The 18540-nt window shown below is 36.0% G+C and overlaps 2 long non-coding RNA genes across 2 annotated transcripts in view; both read right to left on the bottom strand.

Annotated features, from left to right (window-relative positions):
* The window catches only part of LOC114059243, a 22544-nt gene extending 10643 nt beyond the window's left edge, over positions 1-11901 (bottom strand). The window contains exons 1-2 of the long non-coding RNA XR_003571620.1: positions 11845-11901; positions 10317-10500 (exon numbers count right to left, since the gene is read on the bottom strand). This is a non-coding gene — a long non-coding RNA (uncharacterized LOC114059243). The remainder of the gene's footprint in view (positions 1-10316; positions 10501-11844) is intronic.
* An 835-nt stretch (positions 11902-12736) lies between these two features.
* LOC114059244 overlaps positions 12737-18540 on the bottom strand; it is a 52614-nt gene continuing 46810 nt past the window's right edge. The window contains exon 4 of the long non-coding RNA XR_003571621.1: positions 12737-12947. This is a non-coding gene — a long non-coding RNA (uncharacterized LOC114059244). The remainder of the gene's footprint in view (positions 12948-18540) is intronic.

Below are 18540 nucleotides of genomic sequence, written 5' to 3'. Positions count from 1 at the left end.
TATGTGATCTAAATGGGGGGGGGGGGGGGGGGAAGATAAAAAGGCCAGGTAATGATAATACCAAGATTTGATTTTACACATCTGAGAACTCATGTGCTTGGAAGGAAATATTTGGCTCCACTGAGAATTTGGCTGAGTCTTCTTCCTTCTTTCCAGAAGTACAATTTCTATTCTCATACCCAGAGAGAAAATTATCATAAAAATAGTCTCTGATTTAAACTGTCTGATACTACTCTGGAGACTAATAAGCATACAGATAATTTGCATCTAAGAGGAAGAAAATTTTTTTTCAGGGTATTTGCAAAAGGGACATTGGTAATTGTTGGAAAATGCTCCAAATGCCCCAACAATGCTCAACCAAAGTGGAATTGTCAAGAAGAGAGAGATGGTGAGAGTTTTGATAAATTTCCTGCGTGATATTTGTAGCCATTCTGATGGGCTATGTTTTCATACATGCATAGACATGATTATGCCAAATATAGATAGAAACACACTTGCTATACTATGCAAACCACAACATTCAGAGAGGTCTTTTCATGAGTTTAAATGCACTTAGGCATATTTTTATGTGGTCATACAATTTTCCTCATCAGAATCTATAGGTTTGGAAAAGCTATTATTCAAAAATTGTGTCTCTTATAGTAGATATTCACCCAAATGAAATGTTCTGTGTTTATGGCAACATAAAAGTGCCAACATACAGATTGGTTCATAGCTACCACAAAGGCACAAAATGTGTATATCATAGGTTCACACACAGCTACACTCACACAAACACACATACACAATATCTACTAGAAGAGAGGGTTGCAGCATCACTACTATCAGTGGCCAGTGTAGATGGAAGAAATAAATCAGGGACTATCAGAGGAGATGAAATAAGAATGAAGTTATGCAAGGACTAAAAGAAGACAAGAACTCTCTATATAATGTGACTGACAGAGAAGCTAATACAGTAATCTAAGAAAAGAATTTATCTAGCTTGAGTCTTCCTTTCTGGGTATTTTTCTCCATGGATATGGACAACTACACAAAAAGCAGAGTTATCTCTGATGTGACAGAGAAGATGGTACTGGCTTCCTCTATTTTTCCTTCTCTTACTACCTTATGTAGTTTTATGTAGTTGAAAATAATTTTAGACTAAAAGCAGATTGTTTGTAATTTGTGTAGGGAAATACAATAAGAACAATTTAGTCTGTCTTGAAGAACAGGGAAAAATTTAAGAAATTTATTTTAAAAGTAGAATTAACGAAGACCAGTGATGAGAAAAAGAAGAAATTTTTAGTTATCAGTCTTGATTTGATGAAAGTTTGCAGATAACACACAGTTATTGCTCTTGCCTTTTTGACATGCCTACCAGTGGCTTGTAATACAGACATGAGGTAAATTAATGAATGAAAAACTGTAGGTTGAAGCTGCATCTGAGCAGAAGAGGGATGACAGCATCTAGCAGAGAAAAGCATATGGAAAACTTCACATACAAAGTGAGTGTGATTCTGTGACAGCACAGAAATAGTTGATCCAGTAGGAGTTTGCAAGACTTTTTGAAATCCAGGCTGACACAAGACAGAAAAAATATTCACCATTGGTGATAGCACTTCCAGATGTCTAGAGTAGCCTACTAGATTAAAACACTTTAGTTTTGCCTTTAAATGGAAAAATAACTTTCTTTTTAGGTGCATAGCCTTTCTCATACTCTATTAGAAAGAAACAGCAATTGTAATATAATAAAGACGGGAGAAAAACTAATGGCCAGATTAAAAATCTTTAAATAGAAGGGAAATACAATCAATAAGAAAAATCAAAATTACCCAAATTATGTACCAAGCATAAGGAGAAAGGGACAGAGATGGGTAAATGATGATGTAAGATACAGTCAGAGTACAGAAACAGAAGTCAGAGTGAAAGTAAAAATAGCAACTGGACTATAAGAGAAAAAGAGCCTGGAGCAGGGGGACACACAGAGCCTGGAAGAGATAGAGGATTTCATTTCTGGCAGTGTCCTGAAGGGTCCTGAAGAACCCTTCACACCAATGGATACTTTGAGCTGGAACATGAAAGAGAATGAACATGTTACATATGCTTCCAATTCTTGGGTGGAATGTTAATTGCATACAGTTATACAATTAACTTCAAAAATAGAAAACATTCAATTTTGCAATAGATTTAAACTAAAACTGATTTTTAAAAAAAGTTCAGATGAGTAACTGAGCTGTAAGTTCTTCTCTGTAAGTGAACTGTAAGGTGTTCCTGAAAATTTATAAAAAGAAGACTAGCTCAGAACACATTAGATCTTGAAAATTTAACGTTGCAAGTTGGAATAGATATGGAAAAAGTAAAAAATTATCTATAAAGGCAGAAGATGCTTTTTCACTTGTACTTTATAAAAGATTTTCCAATATAGCAATAGCATTCTTCTTGTTTTGAAAAGTACACTGACAAGTCAAAGAGGTAGCCCACAGAGCCAACACTGACACATTAATTGCTTGGAAGACCAGAAACATTCCACTGGTTTTGCAAGAGAAAAGAGCTGGAATCAAGCGGAAATATCAGAACAGAGGGGATGACTATATATAGTCACTCAACTCATTCACAGAGAAGAAACCAAGACAACACAGTGTCTCATCTTTCCTCCCAAGTCAACCCTGTATGACAAGAATTACAATAATGCAGACTGCACACAGCAAAATAAAAGCCCATAAGTATTTAAGAAATGGATGAAGAGAGACTTTCTGCATTACAACAGGTTGGTCTTTCTGTTGCAGGAAAATGAAGGGAAATACAGCATGAATAGTCAAGTAAAGAGCAAGACAGGGGAATTCAAATCAAAGATACAAATAATCAGTGCTAGAAACAATTTCTATTCTTAGATGGGCTTCCCCCTATCCAGGGATGTTATGTCACTAAATTATGCATGGATGTAAAACCTGCAAAGGTGGTGCTGAGTGAGGAGAAAGATTCTTTTTCTTTCCTCTTCTTCCTCCTCGGTTCACATCTGCAGTTCATGTTAGGTACATTTCATCAGAACCAAATCTCCTGGATACTTCAGATCTTTTTATGATGGTGCTCACATCCATAGCTTTCACATCTCCTGCTTTAAAGTGTTTCAGTTCCAATAGACCAAGAGCGATCTATTTTCCACGGGAATTCAATGGTCACTCGATTTTATTGACGTAAATTCTTTTTTAGGTATAATAACAAAATAGGCAATTAGTCATGACACTACTTTACTTTTTCCTGCATGATTTTTTGTGTCCTTATCTGAGGGTTGACTGCACACCTCATAAGTATTAATTTATGGTTAACTGGTTAATTGGTTAATTTATGGTTAAACTGATTAATTTTGGAATCAGAGGCAAAGCCTAAAGAAAGATATAATCTTATTAATGTTATTGTATCTCTTTAGGAAGCAATTTTGTACATACATTATAGAATGCATAGTTTGGACACAGCAGGTGACAGCTTTTCCATGTCAGAAGACACCAAACACATGTTTAGTTTGTTGGATGGAAACAAAAACCTGATGCAATGCTAAGTCACTTTTTGCAGCTGTATCTTGTAGACGCCCTGAGTAGCAGTTGATCAACCAACTGAATTAAAGGTTACAGAGAGGTAGAAATATCGTTTAGGTTCTGTATTTTCTCACAAATAATTCGCCTGCTATTGCTGCCACAGATTCTGGCCTGAGCTATTCTGAAGGCCAAAAGCAAATACTGCAGACTCTTTTCTCACTGATTTTGCTCTCAAATGATGATTGAGTAAAGGTCAAAGTTTGGAGAGATTTTCTGCATCAGGTGCTGGCTTTCTTAAAACCTTTCTTAAAACCTCATTTTCTTTGAAAAAAAGGCTTTCATCTTCCAGTCTACTTGAAGATCATCACCTGCCTAGAAGAGCTTGTCTCTGAAACATTTATTTCAGAAATTTGCTAGTGAGAACAATCATTGGATGCAATTTTTCATTATTTTTTCAAACTCCATCTTAAAACTAGTTTGGATTTGTCTGCCTCTTGCCCTTTCTGTACTCCATCTGGAAGGCGATGCTTCTCTCTCTTTCAGCTACACCTTGCATAAGGAAGTCAAGCTCTATTGAGGGTGGTGAAGTACTTGACATTAAATGGTCTAGTATAACATTTTATGACTCAGAGCATCTGATAAATGTGATTTATTAGGGATAAAAGCTCTTTACTAGGTCAGATGTCTGGACTGAAGAGACATTTCATTACAGAGGATCACTCATATTTAGCAATTGTAATAGGAATGAAGCGATTCTTTTATCATAGTGGTCCAAATCTGACTTGCACCACTGCTGTCCTCCTCTTCAGCCTGAGCTAATTGTCAGCTGAACAATGAAGGTACCTGGGACTAATTTATTTAGGAATACGTTCCATCTGTAAAGCCTACACTAATGGAGTATAAGAGAGCATGACTAAAGGATTCAGGTATAAAGTTTAGGAGCTCAGATAATTACTTGCAGAAAATATTATCAGCTCAATACACAACAACTTACACAAAAAACAGAACTATTGAACCTTTTGAAAAAGGAGTATTGTGTTCACAAAACTAGAGTAACCAGGCCAAATTCTATTCAGCATAACTGTGGAATAACAGAGTCAAAAGAGTTCCCTCTCCCATTGCAAACCATAGAAGAAAATAGATTCTTACCAATTTAGATCAAAAGATCTGACACTTTATAACTATAACCATAGCTACCTACATTGAACCAGGTCCATTACGGATATCTTGAGAATATTTATGCAAAAACTGTCCAAACAAGAAAATGAGAGCATCACAAATCTAATTATTATTTTGGTACAAATAGTTAGGCACAGTACTTACAACCCTTGCTTTTCACTTTGACAAGACATTGTGGGAAAAGCTTCTGATGGAATTACTGAGTTTCACATGGGAGTTGACCTCTGAAGAAAAAGAATAAATGGATTGGAGACTGGGCATATGCTGTATGGCTGCTGATCTATATTAAGAACACTTATGCTATAGATACTATTTCCTACTACTTTAAAACTTATTTACAGTTTTGCACCCAACTGAACTATTAAGAGGGATTAAGTGCATTAATAGAATACCTAAATCTGTGCCGTTCTAAATAAAATTAAGAAAATACATTGTATTTCACTCCACAGATTAATGTAATTAAAATCCTTTCAATGACAATTTGAAACACTTAGCCCAATTGTCCTTTTATATAAAAAACTGATATATTTTTGTTATTGTTGCAAAAGGAGAAATCTCTGTTGTGGCAATAGATCTGTTACTGAGACCTACTTAACCTTTCTGTTACTTGGCTTTATTGCATTTACAGTTTACCTTTATTAAATTTGCCAAATAGTTTGTTTATCTTCATTCTGGGAAAATAGGTGCCTACAATTTGTAAATATGTCGGTCAAAAATAGACCAGCTAGCTGTTCTTGGTTGACATACTGTCAAGGCACACAATGAATTCCTCCCTCCTCTCTCTCTCTCACACACATACATGCACACACACACTTCTTTCTCTCTCACATACACACACTCAGAAATGTATCCAGTAGAGTAAAATATTCACATTAATACTGGAAGCGATGGAGAAGAACCACGGTCGACATCCCATCTGTTCGCTTGAATTAAATTTAGAATTCATATGTAATATAGACATTTCTGTCTGAATATCATAAAGCCCTGACACATTCAGGCTTTCATTAAAAAGCTCTGAGATGTGACTTGAATAACAATCTGTCTTAGCTAATTAGTATTTTCAGTTTAGCATATTCACTTTCAGACGTATTGCTGTTTGCACATGGTAATTTAGGTAAACAGAGCCCATCCACAGCTGCATCAATTAACACTGCTAATCAAAACTGAATTCAGGTAATTAGGCACATTTATGCAAAAAATGTGTAATTTGTGGGGAAAGCTGGATTCTTCAGTAATATTTCAATAAGAAGGAGTCTCTTTTTGCAAATAAGGCAAGGAAATAATGGTAAATCAGCTCTAACATGTACATGATGCATACTCAGTGACAAATATCTAAATTAAATCTCACTAATTGGTCTGTATTTTCAGCAATTGGACAATAACTTTTTCATATAAATGTTTTCCTTAGTGTTTCTGCATGGGAGAATGGAATAATTTCTGACAAAAGTTTTAGTGCATTTAAAAGTTAATGTTCCCTCAAGCAGTTTTTGAACTGTTGAACATGATGGTCCAACTTGTTCTTATTTTCAGTCAGACAAATTTTAATGAAAATGCCCTCACTTAATTTACAATTTAATTTCTTCAAAGAAGACATACTTTCATTTACTTTAAAGAAACTCTTCTAGACATTTCTACAACCATGCATTTCAAGAATTTAAAATAGGAAATACTTCAAAAATATTCTGCATTGACCTACAAAGTTTCACACCCTTTCTTTCTCTTTCCCTCACCCAAATCAAAATTTGAAACCCTCCAAACACTGCTAAAAACCCCCCAAACCCCAACATTTAAGCAGTGTAAGAAACTGTATATTCATAAGAGAATTTTCATTTCTATTGAAACGGAAATAAGGAATGTTCATTGTAACATTATGCTCCAACAGTTTTCACATGCAGCTATTCAAGTTATTCAAAGTCAATTCTCTGTTACGCACACTTTCAGAAAACTCTACAAGTCTGATGGGACAAAAAAATGCAATTATCAATTTGCAGCTAATTTTCCATGATAAAAAGAAATACCTAGGAAATTATTGATCTTTAACAGATGTCTAAAATCAATCTACTATTTTTGTATCTTCTCCCTGATTTGAGACTAACTTTGTCTGAGGGATATATAATAAATTTTCATTATGTGCAGATTTGCAATATGGAATACATAGCTTTGCTAAAAACATCATTGTAAAGGAAAAATACCATTACAACTTTAAGGTCTAACCCTATATGGCTATTGAAATTGCAGTGCGTTTTGCTATCATACAGAATACAGTGCATGTATCACTGTTCAGAAAGTTTTCTCTATATAGAAAACTGTTTTGTTCCACTATAAAAATGCTTAACATGCGCTGCAGTTAAAATGGTCTTAAACCTCCAATTTTCATTTAGTTATTGGTAGAGTAGCATATTGAAAGAATATTGACAAAAGAGTTCAAAAGGAAAATAAAGCTGTTGAAGGAGTAAAATTTTAAAGTATTTCCTATTCAAATACTCTCAATGACTACCGCTAATGCTAGAATGTTGAACAAGATAATTTCTAAACAATTATCAGACCAACTTAAAAATATATGCAGTTCCCTATGCCATTGTCACTAGGGGCACTGGTGAAGGGAAACAACATTATAACTTCACCTTTTTTCCATTCTTCCCTTGCAAGAGAAAGACTCACTTACATGTATATCACACGCTAAGCAGCTGTCCAATCTCTCATGTGACTTATTAACATTGACATACAGGGAAGATCATCAAAACAGTCTTATGTGACCTGTCTCTGAAAGAACTTGCCCTGCTTGATAAATGCTTTTTCAAAAGAGCAAAACAGAAGGTGTAATGACTAACAGTGTTTATTTTAAATGTTTTAGTCCGTAGGAAGGGAGTATAGTGACAACATCCTAGCCTCCCCCCTCCTCCACCTCCCACATTGCTAGTACTTTTTTAGCCTGAAGTACTCAGATATAGTAAGTATTCCAACAGACTTTCCAGAAATATTTTATTATGCTGCCCTGTTTGTTCTGCCTGACCACATTGGTAAATATAAGCAGAAAGAGTTAGGAGCATCTCTTCACTGAACCCATATATGTATATAGCAGACATCATACTTCATCGTGAATTCTCCTGATGCATCATCCATTTGAAAATTTTATGTCATGCTAGAGGATCATTATTTCACACAATTTGAAAGGGATTTTTGATGTTGAGGTTTAATAAATGTATGGTAGTATTAGTTGATAACAGACTAGGGTATAATGGCTATATAAAAAAAGAAAATGCTATAAACAAGAGTTGGCTGGTAAAATATGTAAAAGGATGGAGGCACCTTGCTAATAAAAAAAAGAAAAATATTGGATGCTATATACCTACTATTGCTAACTAAAGTAACATGAATATGTATGACTACAAAGAACCTATAAATATTGTTTTCCTCAATTTAAAGAAAAGTTTCATCCTACTCCAAGCACTCAAAAGCATTCCAGAATTATAGGAACAATAAATATTTAAATAAATAAATATTTAAAGTTCATATTTATTTTCTCCATAGACCATGCAACTCATTATTCATAACATAAAAACTGTTGAAATGTTTCATGTCCCTGGTATTCATAGGGTTAATTCAAGGACATGCAAAAATGTTTAGTTTGAGAAAAGAAAAAGCAAGAGCCAAAAGCCAACAATTAGTACTCTACACCTTACATGAGGAAAAAAAAGCTCAATAATTTACAAATGTTGAAGGAAGTGCTAGTTCCATAATTAAAAATCAGGCAGAGATCCTTTTGGCAAATGGATCTCTTTGTTAAACATCCCACTAATCCAAGCCTTAAGGTATAATTCAGTACCCTGGAGTATCCCCTCTATACTTTTGCCAGCTGTTCCATTTAGGTCACTCCACCACAAGTTTAGCTTTTATCTATTCCTCACTTTCTTCACTGGGTCCCAGAAGCAGCAACCCATCTCTCTGAAGGCTGTTTAAAGTGTAAATGAAAAGACGAGACAGAAGTGAGCTGGTACCTCAGGGTCCTTAATTTCTGAACTGCAATTCCTTGGACTTCCCTACCTTGACAGATGCAATACGAAATCTTCCATGATGAAAAGTGAGGAGAAGAACTGAATATAGAATGCAGACAGCACATTCATTATCATTTTAATGCCTTGCAGTTACATGAAAGAATAGGAGATTTTCCTGGGCAGAAAGTTCACTCAAGACCAAACAGTTGCAGTAGCCCTGCTGCCCTTCAGCCCAATTCCCAGTACTATTGCTGCTTGCATGCAAGGAAAAACCTTCAAAGAGCCATTTTCTCTCTTCTCAGGTGGGCAGGAAGAGGTAGACTCAGGGAGAGGAAGGAAAAAGAAAGAAGAAAAAAGTAAAAAGAAAAAAATCCATGGTAGATCCAGTAAAGTGCCAAGGACCATGAAGAGTCCTGGGTGCAGACCTGACCCACTTGTGTCCCTCCCCTGGACCAGCAGGTGGAGGAAGGAGACAGCAATGTTTCAAGGGCTTGTTTATGCAAACTAAACCAACCTCAGGTAACTAAACTGCTTCTAATTTACCACTATTTCGGTGCTTTTAGCAAATACATAATTTCTTTAAAAAAGCATCAAAAATATGTGAACTGGGCCCATTTATAATGGTTCTAGTCAGTGTAAATTTAAATGCTCCGAGTCGTTATAGTCCTCCAGAACTACTTTTAGACAGTACGCTGTTTTGTAGCAACACACTGATCTCTTACACTGGGAGAATTAAGAGTAATTCATTATAAAACAAATCACTGCCCCAACATTAATTTGTCTGGGTAAAAAAAAAAAAAAAAAAAAAAAAAAAAAAAAAAAAAAAAAAAAAAAAAAAAAAAAAAAAAAAAAAAAAAAAAAAAAAAAAAAAAAAAAAAAAAAAAAAAAAAAAAAAAAAAAAAAAAAAAAAAAAAAAGAAAAAAAAGAGCAAGGCAGATACTCTGGGAGAAATTTTAAATGAAAGTGAATCTTTAATGAAAGATTTATAAAAAATGCAACAAGCATATCGCTGGGGTCTTTCCAATTTAATATTAAGTAATAAAGTTCACACACAAACATACCAACTGTAATGTGTATCAGAATTATAAAATCAGTTGGAAATTTGGTTTCTAGGTGTTCAAATGCTGGTCAGTAGCGCAGCCACTGTGACTCCGATGATCATCTGCGTGACTTTACAGATGCAAGTAATCCCATAGGCTTTAGACAGCTGCTAAGATAGTGCCCTGATCCTACACATGCAGCACGATGTACTAGCTCCAATCTAAAAAAACCCACTTGTTCATGTTTGTTGGAAGGATGGGAATCACAACCCTGAAGCAGCACAGCAATCCACACGCGCTCAGCCTGCACTTGTAGAAGTGCTCTGTCAGTCAAAAAGTGCAGTTTTGCAAGCTCATTCATCTGATTTTTAAGGATTAGGGAAAAGGAAAAGAAAACAAACCTCAAAAAACATACATGTAGCTTTATTTCTAATTCTGCGATGGCTCGCATCCAAGCAGCCCAGCTTCGACAAGCTGCCTTGTGAGGCCGGGCAGGGACCCTCACCTGTGTTACGCTGCCTGTCTGTGCATGCATCGGCTGGCTCAAGGTCTACAGGTAAAGCATATCCACCGTGATTTGTACTGCTTACCTGGATGATGTGCTTCCACGCACTCCTGCCGACATTCCTGCATGTGAAGGTCCATTGCAGGCAGCTGCTCCCAAGTTCAGCGTCCCCGTGACACAGCTGCTCCGGCGGGAATGAGCAGAGCAAAGGCAAGGTGCCACTGGTCAGTTCTACCACAGCCCAGTGCGCTGTCTGCAATCACATCTCACTGAGTGCAAAAGGAAAATTAAAACATTTTTTTCTCTTACACTTAGAACAGTATGCTGTGTCATTCGTGTTTGCATTTAAATTGGACAGAATAATTTACTGCTGGCTTTTAATTTCAGAAGGGTTAATCACCTCAGCAAAGGTCAATCAAACTTTAATCTCCAATAAAATTGCAGTAGCTTCAGTCACCTGCAGGACATTTATTATATTCTTATTTCCATGCAAAAGAATGCATCACTAATCCTCTAATTCTTTACATTAGCACATTTGCCATTAACATTTTACTAAAATTATTAATTCCTATGAAACTATTACAAGAGCTCATTTCTACACATCTCAGAAGATAATCCTGTTAAAAACCAGCCACATCTACTGTGACATTGCTTTAGTTGTCTGCTCTAATCCTCACAACCGTTTGATACTCCAGCCGAGTTCTAACAATGCACGAAGTCTCAATTACACAAAATATTACAGGGTTTAGTTTAGAACAACAATATACTGTTTTAGTAACTTAATCTTCCCTATTGTCTGCAATCTTAATGCTAATCTATTTTACCACTGCTCACAGCATTTTCTATTCAAAACGAAATATAGATTTTTAATTTTGCTTAGCAAATCTTTGAAAAGCAGTAATTTACAAGAATAAGTTAAAACCTAGAATCCATTACCAAGAGTAGGGATAATAATGATGATAGGAATTTATTTCTGGCCTGCAAAGAAGTATTTCCTCACAAAACAGGAGACTCTTTCGGGGAATAGCCCATTAACAAATAAAGAAATTTTAAAAAAATTATATATAGTTGGCCTTTTTAGTTTGGTCTAATAATTAAGAACAATTTTTCTGCTATTAAATTGACTGAGAACTGAAAAATTCAAGTCAGGATTAGTTTTAAACTACCATTGCAATAATATCATCTCAAAACCTGAAAATTATTTCACTTGAAACAGAAAATTATCAAATAGAAATGAGCACATCTCAGCAAGAAGTTGGGTTTAGGAATACATCAGCTATTTCAGCTATATAACAATACATTCCTTCAAAATTCTACTGCAACAATTCTACCTGAATGCTCAGAACTAGTTTACCTGTAAAGATACAGAGAAAAGCACAAGAAAACTCAGGAAGAGCTCATTACGGTACTGAAATACAATGCAAACAATTCATTTCCCAAATTTTAGAAACTGGTACCAAAAAGTCAAAATTACTTGGGCTGAAAAATACTAATACCATCAAAATAAACGGGTCTCCCTTACCCTCCTACCATGGCCATATCAGCTCCTGTGAGGAAGAAATCTCACATCTATTTAAAATGGATTTTTTAGCCATAATAATATTTTGACATACCGTAATGTAAATAAACTGTTCTTTCCCATCCCAATATTTCCTTCTGTGTCTCTCTGTCTCCGTCTCTCTCTCCTCTTTTTGTTTTAATATATGGCACACAGACAGACACACGCCCCCGTCACTGTCAATATGCACACTCATTAGCAATATGTCAGACTGGCATTTTCAACACACTCCAGAGCATAACTGAGCTACCACACAGAGCGCACACACACATGTAAAAACACAATAGCACAGAAAAAGAGCTCAGTGGAATAATTTTTAACTTGGGAAACTAAGTAAACATAAAAAAGGAATGAGATTCTAAGCCAATATTTTACAAAGGTGCTGAGAAGTGAATCTTGAGCTATAAGCACCGATGCTGCTCTCCTTTTACACACACAAATACACGGACAAATACACATACACAAAAGAGAGCATTTTACTAAGACATTCTAACACTGAATTATGAACACAAGAATACGGGGTTTTCCCTGTTGTTGGGGGTTTTTTACACCTTTTAAATTACATTCTAACTTGAAGTAATGAATGAAAATAAATATTGCAAAACAAACCCAAACAACTACAAGTTCCTAGAACACAGACTGTCAACAGCATTTGTAGTCCTTCCAACTGAGAAAATTAGCTCTGAAAACAACCACATCCATATTTTTGGCAAAAAGCATCTGGCAAGACACTGAAGACCACTTAGAAAGGGTGAGTAGCACTGAACTACAGTTTTGATTATTCACCTTTTCACGCATTGATAAAGCATATTCTAGATTGCCATTGCAACTGCTTTAAAATACGACAGAATAGCTTCACGTGGCACTCTGAAATGAAAGGTATCATCAAAGGACCATGTATTTGATTTTTCAAGAGAACTAACAGTGAAGAAATGTATAGGGAAAGAAACATACCTTTAGTTATCCTAGCGAAAGACTTCTCAGCACATCTACATAGTCCTGCGGCTCCACCAGTACAAAAGTCAACACTGCAGCGCTTCTGATCTCTGTGACAATGGCATCATACTGCCGGCAATTTTTTCGATTAAACTTCTCAGACATGGTAGCAACTTTGTTAATTATGATATTAGCCAGCTGGCGGGTACAATCAATCATCCACTGTAAGAAAGCCAGACAAAGAGACATCTAATCATTGCAACCAGAGGAGATAAATTTTGTTCCTTTCTTATACGTGTCACAGATTCTATCCCTCCTGACCCTCTACACAGCCATCGACTGTCAAATTTAGATTCAGCAAGCTCCCAGCTTTTCTTTATCCCTGCCTTAGATCTGAAACTCCTGGTTATCAGGAAGACAAGCGTCACCAGCTGTCTCAGAACAGGAAGGCAATCAGGTGAATAGTACTTATTATCTCTCATTGCCTTCTGAGGAGCAACAAGATTGATTTTGGACCAACAACGCATCCAGATCTCAGGCACAGCTACTACAGTATCAAGTCTACAATGCAGTGCATACGTAAAGCTGACCTCAGCCTTTGTTAATACTGCATACCAAAAGTTTAAGGGCTGATCTTTTTGCTTTGTTTTGGGTTGGGTTTGTTGGGTTTTTTACTTTTGTTTTGGATGTATTTTGTGGGTTTTGTTTTGGTTTTTTGTTTTGTTTTGGTTTGTTTCTCTAAGAAAACTATTAAAGTAATTTTTTTCTTCACAGCTGCACTGGATATTCTCTTATTCCAGGCCTCCTTCCCCCCACCTCAGAAAACCCAGGCAAGCAGACCTCACTGTTTCTCAGGGGACTCTGTTTCACAGTTGGATAGTCTTAATTGGGCCCACAGAAGCAGTTAGCTCCCATTAAAGGCCTTCTCTGTATACATCTTCCTCTCAACTAGTCTGATCATACTTAAAACCCCACTAGTGAAGACTACATTCTAGAAGGTTAAACACTCAAATATATTATAAGCTCAAAATATAAAAGAATCCTAACAGAATTTGAGTTGATAGTGAATTTCAGCATTGCTCTAGGAAAGAAGAATATATTTGGGCTTTTTCATTTACAGTATTGGCCAATCACATGCTCTTGACCTTTTTTTACAACTCAAATATGTTGCAAAGTACTGAAAGGTAGTTCATGCATAGTAGAAACAACGTTTACAATAGAATAAAAGCTATCACAGTAATGCATTCTGGTAAAAACAAAAATCCATCAACTAACTTGATACATCTCAAAATGCCTTCTGACCATTCCATTTAACTAAATAGAACAGAATATATTAATCAATTAATACAAATTTATAAGGGCATGCAAAAATTTTTATGACCAGTCTGGGATTCATGGTATATTGGCTGCCATGGCCCTTGAACCAAAGACTGCTTTTCCAAAACCATATGTTTTCAGAAAATATGATCTTATGTTTATTTCACCTTAACTGAAAGCTAGTTTAATATTTAAGGTGGTATCCAGCAGTACTGTCTCAATTGTGAAGAAGATGCTCTGGACTTCACAGCATAAAATTATCTGTTTTTAGTAAATCCATTGAAAACAACATACTTTTTTTCTTGAAAGTTTTCACATGCAATTCAGCTAAAATTTGCACATTTTCTTGAAATCCAAACAGAAAATACTGACAGTTAGAAAACAGCAGCTTGTGGGAGTAACAATTACACCCTGACCTCACTCCCTTGAAATTACAGTGTGACCTTTGCCTGCTTTGCCTTTCAGAAGTCAAATTCTCTTTTATGTATCTCTCTTATTTGGAAAGTTTATGATTTTATACAGGAATGGTTATGGTGCTCATAATTCATTATTAAACACAACTTATTGCTTTCTGATATTTATTGGAAAGGATGAGGACAAGAAAATAAATCACATCCTGAAATGTAATGTCATAATTTCATTCATTCTGGATGACTGACGAAATATTCATCCAGCTTCTCAGGCAGATATTCAAGACTACACAGTTCCACTCTGCAACCTATATCCAAATCATTAACAAATTGAGATCTAGCTTAAGTACCTCCACAACACATTGTCACCAATGCAATGTCAGATGCGCTGTTAAAAACCTCAGTCCTAGCCCAACTAAAACGATCAATTTACTTTGTTAAAATATCTACCACCAAGAGAATTTTACTCAGAAATTAAGGAAGCCCTTTGTGAACTATTCAATCTCAATTCTATTGCTGTACTCAAATCAGACCTTGCTTTCGTTAGACAGCTGTTAAATATGAAGAAGCAGTCTTGATCCTAGCACAGAGCTTTAAGGCAAGAGGAAATAACTGAACCCAGCAGATAAATGAGGGACTTGGGAAGGACACAAAACCAGGAGGCTGCCATAGCTACTGATTCATTTTTGTGGAAGGTGAACCAAAATCATCAGATACATAAGGCTATCCACAGCAGTATCTCCAGTCAGCCACCAGCATAGACCTGACAAGGTTTCTAAGCTGTCAGAAGAGATCTGAGCTGGCAAAACTGGAAAACAAGAATAATGGTCTCTGACAGACACAGACTGACCTGACTGATTATTGAAGAGAAGCATGAAAGGAGAATCAAACCTGGCACCTCAGCAGCACTTACTTTTGTCCATTTTCAATAATTTCATCAGGTTTTTCTCTTGTTTACACTTTTTTTCTTTTCAGTTACTTCAAATTTCACTGTGTACAAATATAGAATTAACTCCATCTACCCTCAGCTATTATAAACAAGGCAACTAGGCTGATCACTATGTTCTCCTCTGTCATAACTAGGATGAAGAAGAGCACGATAGGAATCTGCTGAGCATGAATTATTATACCTATTTCCATACTTGGATACTAGTGGAACGACTCGTATACTGGATGGGCTGTCTCTCTACTAGCTGGTCTGAATTCAGTTTTAACTCTGCTTGGAGCAGGAGGCTGGACTAGTCGACCTCTGGAGGTCTCTTCCAAGCTGAATTATTCTATTCATCCATGAACTGTCTAAGACAAAAGCAACATAAACAGTAACATCTATGAGATGATCCATATTACAGGAATTAGATATGTCACTTTTGAGGAGGGCAGGGTGCCTCCTCTGAGTATTTTGGCCCCCAACCTTCCTCAAACCTTTTGAAAAAGAAGCTTTTTTCAATAGTTTTTTTTCTCTTGTCCATTGAGACAAGAGGTTCAGAGACAAGGAAACATATCAAGGGGAATACACAAACAAAGTGCACAAAGACCTCTATGGAAGCAACCAGACAATGTATCTGACACAGGATGAAGAAAGGAAAGTGAGTGGTAAAGGAAGAGTAAACTTGGGGTCAGGTAAAAGAAAAATTTCCTTAGAAAGGAGAGAGATGAAACAAAGGATAGTCCCTGATTAATGAAAAGTATATCCAGTTTTAAAAAAAACAAACCACAAGCCAGGACCCTAATAATGGTGGTATAGACTTAAAGTAGACATTTATTCGGGTAAAGACAGGATTATTACAGGATTTCCACATTATTTGCTACATTCCTAGAACACAAAAAATTGCAAAGAAAAGCAAAAAAAGACAAAAATCACACACACACACATACACACAAAAGCAAGTATAGAAAAGACTAGGATCCATTATCTAAGGAAAAAAAAAGAAAAAAAAAGAAATATTTTTAAACATTTTGATCAATAGTACAATAGTATTTCACAAGCTTAGATGGACATAAACACATTTAGTTTCAGTTACATATACCTATTCATAAGCTTAACCTTAAAAATGCCTATCTAATAAACCTTCCATTTGTGCTCTCATAAATCCTGTAAATCTTCCATTCAGTACCCTGTTGCAAAACATTAGGTGGAATTAAACAATAATATATGTAAATTATACATTTAAAATAGTGAACAATGTAATGAAAGGAACACTCTTAACATTCCAATCCAGTGGGGTTTAAATTAACTTTTAATGCTCAGCAGCTGCTAATTAATAAGGAGCCTACATGTTTGACTGTACTACAACACACAAACTAGGAGAAGGAAAGGTGCAACACAAGGGCAAAAAGCCGGTACTAAATGGTGCACAAATACCAGTCCTCAGGTTTACAGGAACAGGTAGCAGTGCCCAGGTCCAAGGAGCGACATCTGTCTGCATTGAACCTCTACCTGAAATCAGGAGCTTTGAAGGCTTGGTGACACACTGACCCTCTCATTCAGTAATTCCTCCCTCGCTCCAAGAAAGAGCATATGTAACTACAGACAGAGAGCTTATGGTATAGTTTCTCATTTTGGCACGTCGCATGCATCTAAAATAGTATGGATATTTTTTTTTTTATTTTATTTTTAGCAGTGCAAATAAAGACTTAGCCTGCACCATAATCTGCATGTGTATTCCACTGAAAAGAATAAAATAATAAAATTTCACAGTGCAGAACAATGTCTGCAAAGGTCACACATATCTTCTCGAGGGGGAAGCGCCATGAGGCAGATGTGAAGAGGCCACATGTTGTGTCAATCCTCAGCACAGAATGAACAGAGGTGAAATATTAATGCCTTGCAAGAAAAAAATTCTTGCCTATATTATAGGAACCAACAAAGAAAGAAGAAGGGGAAACATGACATTTCTCCACCCGGATCATGATAAACAGGTCTGGTTTTAGCCCACCTTAATATTGTCAGTAGACACGAACTAAAGGACTGATATGACCAGATGCAGATGAGCCTGAAAGCAGTGAAATGTTTTTCCTTGCTACTCCCTTTTTCTTGCACCAAAGCTCCGCTATTCTGTTACCTACACTAGTTGTCAGGCATACCTCTTCTTAAACTGACCAGTAAGAATATATACACTGGCTCAGATACCAGCATCCTGCCTCTGACAATGGCCAGTAGCAGGTGTCCAGGAATAATGTCAGGGCAAGCAAGGAGGTATTTCTTTCCTGATGTACGATCCCAACTTCTGCCCAGACATGGCACGGAAGTTAACAATGTCAGGATGGCTTACTGCAAATTTCAATACAGTTATCCTATGTAACGGAACGACAAAAATCAGTACCGAGGGTGTGCAGTTAAATAACTGATAACATATCTGTAAAAGAGGAAGGCATGTGTGAATAAGAAACTAAGACTGAACTGAAATCTAAAAAAAAAAAAAAAAAATTCTATCTTAATTTGTTTTGTTTAGTTTGCCTATTTTTTAAAAAGGGAAGTAATTCATTAACATTCAGACTAACTATTTTGGACTGGGGGGGCACAGGATTTGTATCATTCTGTAAACATGATACAATAAAAAACTCGCATTGTCTTAATGGAAAGATATTTTTGATATATAAAGTGCCTCCCTAAAGAGCCCCGCACTCGGTCAAGTGAGACATCTGAGCACCATGGCTCCAGAAGCTAGCAATAGTTCTTCTCTAAAGGCAAGGTGTGCACTATTTTACAGGAAACTTCTTCCCAATTTTGTGGTTAAAAAGCCTTTTCTACAGCCTGAAGGCATTTCCTATGCCAAAGTTCTCACCTTCAGTAAACTGAAAGTGGGATGGCAGACACACACATGCATAGAACACAAATAACAACTGAATTTAAAAAATGCTTATTCTGGAGAGAGCAAACACAAAATATGTTGGAGAAAACATACAGCCATGTTACAGCAACACAATCTCTTTCGATTATATGGTACTTATGTTTAATGTGTCATTTTATATTTTCCTCCCAAATAAAAATTGCACTTACACCTGAAGTAGTCTCATAAAATTATCCATTTTGTCTGAATAAAATTGAAACATGTAAAATACCAATAATGTAGCAGAAACAAACTTTG

Source organism: Empidonax traillii, unplaced genomic scaffold (genome assembly GCF_003031625.1).
Source record: "Empidonax traillii isolate 1590-97213 ecotype Southwest subspecies unplaced genomic scaffold, ASM303162v1 scaffold210:size766637, whole genome shotgun sequence".
NCBI classification, from domain to species: domain Eukaryota; kingdom Metazoa; phylum Chordata; class Aves; order Passeriformes; family Tyrannidae; genus Empidonax; species Empidonax traillii.
The sequence above is the reverse complement of the archived record's forward strand: the minus strand, read 5'-3'. Positions and strand labels throughout refer to the sequence as shown.